Raw genomic sequence first — 8,639 nt, 5'->3', positions numbered from 1 at the left:
TGGGCTCAAGCAATCCACCTGCCTTGGCCTCCCAAAGTATTGAGATTATCGGTGTGAGCCACCTGTTGTACATCTTTTTAATATGCAAAGAAATATTTGAGTAAGAAAATGACAGACAATTAGGCTGAAATATTTCTATATCTACATATCTGCATTAATGGCCAGACTTTGAGATATTTTCATCCTTTGGTATCTTCAGGAGTTTGGTTCCAGGACCCCCTGCATAACCAAAATGTGCACATATTCAAGTTCCACAATCAGCCCTGCAGAACATGGGTACATGAAGAGTCAGCCTTCTATATTTGAGGATTTTGCATTTGTGAATACTGTTTTGTTGACAAAAAGCTGCATTAAAGTGACCCCATGCAATTCAAACCTATGTTATTCAAGGATCAACTGTACTTGGTCTGCCATGTTTCCAGTGCCATGGGGTAGATGGCAGTGGCCATGTCTCTACCATGTGGTCCCACATCCCTGATCATAACAGATGGCCCTGATGTGGACTTGTTACCAAAGCTCAGCCAATGCCATTGGAAGTCAAACACAAAGATTCCGGAAGTTTAAACTAGATAATCAACCCAGAGGAGAGCTGAGAGGCATCCGTGCTTAACCACCTACTTACCCAAAGAAGGAAAGCTGATATGCAGGGATAGAAAGAGATTAGATTTCACACAGAGAAAGATACAGCAGAGGAAGGGAGAGAGAGAAAAGAGAGACTGGAAGAACTTGTGTTGGCATTTTTTTTTTTTGAGATAGAGTTTCGTTCTTGTTGCCCGGTGCGATCTTGGCTCACTGAAACCTCCACTTCCTGGGTTCAAGTGATTCTCCTGCCTCAGCTTCCCAAGTAGCTGGGATTACAGGCATGCGCCACCATGCCCAGCTAAGTTTTGTATTTTTAGTAGAGATGGGGTTTCTCCATGTTAGTCAGGCTGGTCTCGAACTCCTGACCTCAGGTGATTCACCCTCCTCAGCCTCCCAAAGTGCTGGGATTACAGGCATGAGCCACTACGCCTGGCCTATGTTGGCTTTCTAGTCCCTGTTTCTTTGCCTGGGTGTACTCTCTGACACAGATTTTGTGAGACAGATTGATATCCTCAAAATAAATCCAGCTTTGTTCTTCATTAGAGTGATTTTCCATTACTTCCAACCAAAAGGCACCTCATAAAAACACAGCTTTGCTGGAACCATCCTTTACCCCATTTCTTTCCAAATGGGCAGGGCTTGCTGGTTGTTGGGCCTGTCATTTCGGAGCTAAGCTGTGCTATGGTCCATGTTCTACGTTATGGGACTGCAAGGGCAGTGTCCTCCTGCACTGACCATCTGAGGGGTGGGTGGCATAACTGTGGCAGTGCTCTTCACACTGGAGGTGGCTGGTGACCTATCTAGGAATGCTGCTCCTCAACCATGTGGTATTATATTTTTCTGATGACAGTTACCATGGGGCTTTTTGTAGAACTGACAGAGCAGGCCGGTTAGACAGGGAGACAGAGTGGAGGAGATTCAAAGTTTTCCCTGTGAGGGAGACTCACAGGTTTTGGGGAACTTTTGGGTTTAGAATCACCAAATGGTATACAAGAAAGGAACCTTTTGCAAGGTCCAGCTCTACTTCTTTTTCTAGATAAGAATTAGGAAGCCCAGGATGCTGGCATGTCTTGCCCCAGGATGGAGCCAGGACTCCCTATGTCCCAGGTTCTCTCCCCATCCTATCTGCTTCTAAACTTTCTTAATGAAAAGAGAATCCTGCATTCTTCCATTTTGAGCTATGAGAGTAATATACAGAATAGAATTACTGTGTCACATATATGGCTATGGATTTTATAATCCTCGTGTTGAAGTTTAAATCATTTCTTTTTAGAGCAAATTGAAGAGAAATGTGAATCCACAGGTAATATGAAAGAATAATTGTGTTTTTCTTTTCTTTTTGTAGACCTGTATATACAGTGTTTATCTAACTTCAACCCAAGTTGTCTTAGGCTGTGCTTGTTCTGATAGCCAGTAAACCATGACAACCCATCAAGGTCCCCCGAATTTAGTTAACATGGGTAGAAACATGCTGTATAAAAGAAATCTAAGTTTGGACTTTGTACCATATAACCCCCCAGATCGTATTTATTACAAAGATGATTCCCAACTCTACTTCTCTCTTGATCCCTAGACACTCTGTGTGAGGACCTGAACAACTATTTGGTCCATGCCATGCCCATGCTCCTGTCCTGATTCATACCATTTTGTCTACAAAGAGTTTTCCTTGTCTCTGGGATTGCCTTCTCTCTCTATTTTCTTTTCTTTTTGTTCCTTTTTTTTCAGACAGTCTTGCTCTGTTGCCCAGGCTGGAGTGCAATGGCACGATCTTGGCTCACTACAACCTTCGCCTCCTGGGTTCAAGTGATTCTCCGGCCCCAGCCTCCTTAGTACGTGGGATTTTAGGCATGTGCCACCATGCCCTGCTAATTTCTGTATTTTTAGTAGAGACAAGGTTTTGCCATATTGGCCAGGCTGGTCTCAAACTCCTGACCTCAGGTGATCCATCTGCCTCAGCCTCCCAAAGTGCTGGGATTACAGATATGAACCACCACTCCCAGCCTCTCTATTTTTTTTAACAGATTGCCTCTGGAATTTTTTTTTTCGATTTTGTAATGAGCAGTTTCTTTTGCCAGATTTGGAGCCATTTCTTCTTTGAAAACAGCACTTAGATTTTCCTTTAAGTATCACCCCCTTCCTGCTGTAAATGAGTGAATGGGGCTTCCATGGTGCTGACTCTACTCTCTGTTTCCAAGGTTGGGCAATGTATTCCCCTGGCCATGGTGTTCATATTTGTCCTGGGTGACAAAAGTTATCACGTGAGACTCAGCCCAGGCTCTTGATGGAACTACTGGGGAAGAAGCAATCTCTTCTCTCAAGGGAGTCTAAGCTGTTAGGATTTAAGCCTCAAGCTGTTGATTTGCCATCTTTGCCACATCTTTGGCAAGAACTCCCTTGAGAAAGAAATCAAGAAGAGGAAAGTAGAACCGAGAGATGACATCATTTATTCCTTGGCATCCGTTGAGCCTGGAGCCAGATGCATCTCTGAACTCTCCAGTTAAATCAACCAATACAGTCTTTGTTGCTTAAGCCAATTTGAATTAGGTTTCAGTTACTAGCAACCTAAAGTGTTCTTACTAATGGACGGCCATATCACTGTCATCCTTAACAATTATTCATGCCTTTCTATGACATGCAGAATAAATCCAGCCTCCTCTGCTAGTTTCAAGGCCCTGGTATCCTTTGCTTCTAGCCTTTGACATTAAGCTGGCCTTCCTGCCATAGTACCCTGTCGGTATTTCTGACTCACCTTGCATGTTCGCCCCTTGCTGCCTTTGTCTTGCTGCTCTCACTCTCACCCCATTTGGAATGCTCTAACCCACATGTTGAGATCCTACCCATACCTCAAGACCTACCTCAAATGTCACTTTCTCTAGGAAGCCTTTCCTGCTCCCTTAGTTGGAAGAACCCTTAACACCACTGTAATTTTTGGGGGGTCTTTATTTATACCTCGAATATAACACATCACGCTCTGTCTTGTGTTCCTAGTCAAGAGGTCATGTTTATATCCCTGTCCCCATGCTCAAGCCTAGAACAGAGTGGGCATCAGTAGATCATGATTTATCACAGATTTTCTTCTATTTTCATCAAGTGTGCATGAACCTGTTCCCTCCATCAGACAGTGCCTGACTTATTTTTGTTTCCTAGTTTTTGTTACACTACAGATGCCCTAGTGTAGGCCACATGCATAATAAACACTGAATAAATGTCTGCTGAATGTGGATTTGGTTTTAGAGGCTTTCACAGTCATTTTCATAGAGGTTTTGGTGGTACTGAGCCAGTTTCAACTACTGGTTTCAATGCTCACATCTGTGACTTCACTCTAGCCCTCAGTACCACCTTATTAGTTACCCTAGCCAGTTTTAGCTGCCTCTGAGTGATCTGTGGCAGTGTTTGCTAAAATCTAAATGAAGGCAGAAGCAAAAGCATGGCTAACATTTATTCAGGTCTTTCCAGGGCTTCTGCGGGAGCTGTCTGAATGCTGATCACTTTTTTCTTTCTAGATGAGGATGAATGGCTGTTATCACTCTTAAGAGAGTAGCAGCTCTAAGCCTGGGACTGACTTCCCTTAAATGTTTCTTGATAGTTTCCATTTGGCTTGATGCTTGCAATTGAACTTGCTTCTTTGAATAAACTAGAAGGTAGGAGAGGGAAAATGAGAAGAAAAAGTGGGATCATCATTTTACAAAACACAGCTGAGTGGGAGCTCCCCTTCCATCATCATCATCATCATCATCATCATCATCATCATCAATCTCATCATCATTGCCTGAGTGCCTGCTGGGGTACTAGATCCTGCTCTAAGATCTAGGAAAAAAAATCTTACATTTAAAAAGTGGGTTTGTCTACATGCATGTAAAATGATTATGGCCATTTAATTGTTTCTTGGTACTTATTTGTACCAGTCAGACTTTTGGGTCTGAAAGTTTCCTGACAAGGGGAAACTAGCAAACTATACACATGGATTATCCTTAGTTTACTGGCTGCAGGTGCTGTTTACAAGTCCTGGTGATGTTTGTGACTCGGCTGTTTTTAGATTTGACTGACATTATCAAGCAACTACCCTGTGCTAGCACTATGCTAAGTTCTATCACATACATTAATTCGTTTGTCTTCTTTAATCTTCAAAACAACTCTGAAATGTATTAGTTATCTATTGCCATGTAACAAATTATCCCCAGACTTGGTGGCCTAAAACCACAGTATTTATTATCTCAAAATTTCCATGGATCAGGAATCCAGGGATGACTTAGCAGGGTGAGATGGCTCTGGATCTCTTCCGGGTTCAACTTGAAAGGATACCCACCCTGACTCACCCATGCAGGTGCTGGCGGAATTCTATTCCCCATGAGCTGTCGGCTGGAGACCTCCCTGGGTTCATTGCCACATAGACCTCTCCACAGAGCATCTCACTACATGGCAAGGGCTTCCATGAAGCTGAGCAGGTTTGAAAGGAGCTAGAGAATGCCTGCAAGATGAAAGTCACAGGCTTTTATAACCTAATCTTGGAAGTGACATTGTATTGCCTTTGCCATGTTTTATTTGTTAGAAGCAAGTTGACAGGTCCAGTTCATGTTCAAGGGAAGGGGATCCCACAAGGGCATGAGTACTGGGAGGCTAAATCAGGAGGACCATATTAGAGGTCTACCCCTCACAGAGATAGGTATTATAATTCCTATTTTGTGGCTGAGAAAACTGAGGTGCAATTTGGAAAAAGAGATTGTTGATGTATGTATATGTAAGGTTCATCATGTATGATGAAGATACATGTCTCTGAGTAGTATTGCTCAACCACAGATTGGTACATATTTTCAGAGCTCTTGTTGATTTGACTTTCCTTACTCACTGAATCTGCGTCTGCTATGCAAAAGAGCCTTGCTATGCAAAGTGTGGCCTGGGGATGACCAGCATTGGCTTCACCTGGGAGCTTGTTGGACATGTAGAATCTCAGGCCCCATGCTAGATCTGTGGAATGAGAATCTGCAACCCCAGGTGATTCATGTGCATGGCAAAGTTTGAGAAACTGCTCCAGAAGGTCTCTTTAAGGCTCTCTGCTGACTTCAAGTGTTCCTGTGCTTTTCCGTCTGCTGGCCCTGTAAGGGGATTTTTTTTAGCAGTAGTGAAGGATGTGTTCTATTCTTACACTATTTTAAAACCAGAGCAGAGCCAGGCGTGATGGCTCATGCCTGTAATCCTGACACTTTGGGAGGCCAAGGTGAAAGAACTGCTTGAGCCCAGGAGTTTGAGAACAGCCTGCACAACACAGTGAGACCTCATCTCTACAAAAAATAAAAAAATTAGCCAAGTGTGGTGGTGCATGCCTGTGGTCCCAGCTACTTTGGAGGCTGAGGTGGGAGAACTACTTGAGCCCAGCAGGTTGAGACTAGAGTGAGCCATGATCACACCACTGCACTCCAGATTGGGCTGGAGCAAGAACCTGTCTCAAACCAAACCAAATCAAACCAAAGCAAAGCAAACCAAACCAGAGAAAATAAAGCCTCTGAAATGAAATCTTCTAATTGCCTACTGTTAACGTCTTGTATAAATAGCAACAAGGTAAGTGTAATAATAATGAAGTCTCTTAATACACTAAAATAGAGCAGGAGCCATTGGCATGGCTAATCATACACAGCAGATAATTAAAAGTGAAACTTGGCATTTGGCTCTAGACTGCAGCAAATCTGTCCAGAAACTGAGCCTTCCTAAATTATATTTTATTTAGGCAACATAGATGAATCTCAAAAGCATTATGCTATGTGAAAGAAGCTGGGCACAAAAGATCACATATTGTAGGATTCCATTTATATAAAATCCTAGAAAATGGAAAACTATAGTGATAGACAGTAATTCAGCAGTTTTTAGGGGTTAGAATTGGCTGCCAAGAGGTATGAGAGAACTTTCTGGAGCGATGGAATTGTTCTTTATCTTGAACATAGTGGTAGGTGCATGGGTTTATATATTTATTAAAACTCATCAAATTCCACATTTAAAATTAGTGAAATTTATTCATGCAATCTTCCATAAAGCTGATTCAAAAAACGGGAGTTGGTAGCATTGCCAATTGATTCTAGCTTCTCTAATTTTCTTTAGGCCAAGAACCCAGGAACTAATTTGCATTGATTAGAATAACTCATCAGAGAAGGATGCTATTTAGAAGATTCCTTGGTATCTGATGTTGACAGAGAATGAAAATTATTTCTCCTTTGAAGTCCTACTGAGGAGATACTGTACTTAGAAAATTGTTAAGATTTTTATCATTTACTCCTAAAAGTCACACTCCAAGGGTGATGCCATTGAACTTTTGGCTTTAATTTCTTGAGGTTTTTTTAGCCTTCTTTAAAAATAATATAGAAATGATAGTGATCACTTTTTTTTTTTGTTTTTTTGAGACGGAGTTTCGCTCTTGTTACCCAGGTTGGAGTGCAATGGCGCGATCTCGGCTCACCGCAACCTCCGTCTCCTGGGTTCAGGCAATTCTCCTGCCTCAGTCTCCTCAGTAGCTGGGATTACAGGCACGCACCACCATGCCCAGATAATTTTTGTACTTTTTTTTAGTAGAGACGGGCTTTCACCATGTTGACCAGGATGGTCTCGATTTCTTGACCTCGTGATCCACCCACGTCGGCCTCCCAAAGTGCTGGGATTATGGGCATGAGCCGCCGCGCCCGGCCAGTGATCACTTATTGAGCATTAACACTTGGCCAGAATTCTGCTTAATGCTTCGCTTTCATTATTTCAATTAATCACAGTAATTCTGTAAAATAGGTACTATACTGTCCTCCCCAGTTTACAGAGGAGAGGGCTGAAACTCAGATCAGACAACTTGTTCAAGTGACAACCGATACTTGACTTTGAAATGATCAAGTGCCAAAGCCTCTGAAACCACTCTTTACTTCTATCTTAGCTATTCTCAAATGCTCCTGCAGTGTCTTGCTCAGGCTCTAAAACAGATTTTCCCCAAGTTGTTGGCTTAAGGTCATCTTGTGTCCACAGCCACACGTGCTCACTCTGTGTTTTCTCCAGGATATCGCGAGTCTCAAACGCCTTTACATCTGTACAGATTAAAGTAATCAAATCCATCTACCTGCTGAAAGACTGGAGAACGTGCCCTGCCACTTTTAGCAAGCAGTGTCTGAGCAAGGATTTGCTTCAAAAATGAGGAACTGTCTTCTCTGAACTATAGATTGGGAAGAGCAGGTTCTGGGAGAGGTCGGGTTTTGGCAGTGATGTGTGGCCATGGGATTAGCTGAGGACGTCCTCAACAGTAACGGCTGTTTTGCTTGTTTGTTTTTGTTACTGTTGTTGTTGATTTTGTATAACAGGGTGCTTAGTGATGCAAAGGAGAGGTGCAGAGTAGAAGGTGCTGGGGACCAGTATAGCTTTGGCCACCATACACATCTGGTAATGGGAGGTGCTGTGTAGCCACACACCTTGCACACAGTAGTGGTAATGATGGGTGGATCTCTGCCAGATAGTAAGGACCCATTTTAACTCTTACGTGTAATTAAAAGATTCTGAGTTTGATTCTCTGAGTATAAAACTTCTCAGATGGCTGCTCATCTGCTGTGAGAGGCAGAGAATTGTCACTGAGGTGCTGCAAATGGACTCTGTGTTCCTTGGTATATCCCCGTGCCCCAAGATAGATGCCAAGTGCATTATGGACCCAGACTCAGAGTACAGCCCCAGAGGAAAAGTCTTACCCAAGCAGCAGGCAGTGAGCTTTACTCACTCATACTAATGAGCAAATGCTTAGAAAAGAATCTGACATTCATAGGAAGTGAAAATGAGGCTGTTTGCACCTCCAAGGGGGACCTCAGATGTGAGCTAGGGAGCTCAGCATGGCCAACTGGCTGCATGAGCTCTGCAGAGCTGAGAAGAGTTGCACCAGCCAAGGTATCTCAGACATCCTTAGAGGCCCTCCTTCTCCAAAAGCATTGCTATTTTAGGGGAAAAAATCAAGGCCAGCCTTAGTAGTACAACAGAACAAAACCAGGTGTGGCTGGGAAAGCAGGAAACTTTTACATGGACATTTGTACATCAAGAAGTTCTGACGATAG

This window comes from Callithrix jacchus, chromosome 11, assembly GCF_049354715.1.
Source record: "Callithrix jacchus isolate 240 chromosome 11, calJac240_pri, whole genome shotgun sequence".
In the NCBI taxonomy this organism is placed as follows: Eukaryota; Metazoa; Chordata; class Mammalia; order Primates; family Cebidae; genus Callithrix; species Callithrix jacchus.
This window is presented reverse-complemented; position numbering follows the sequence as displayed.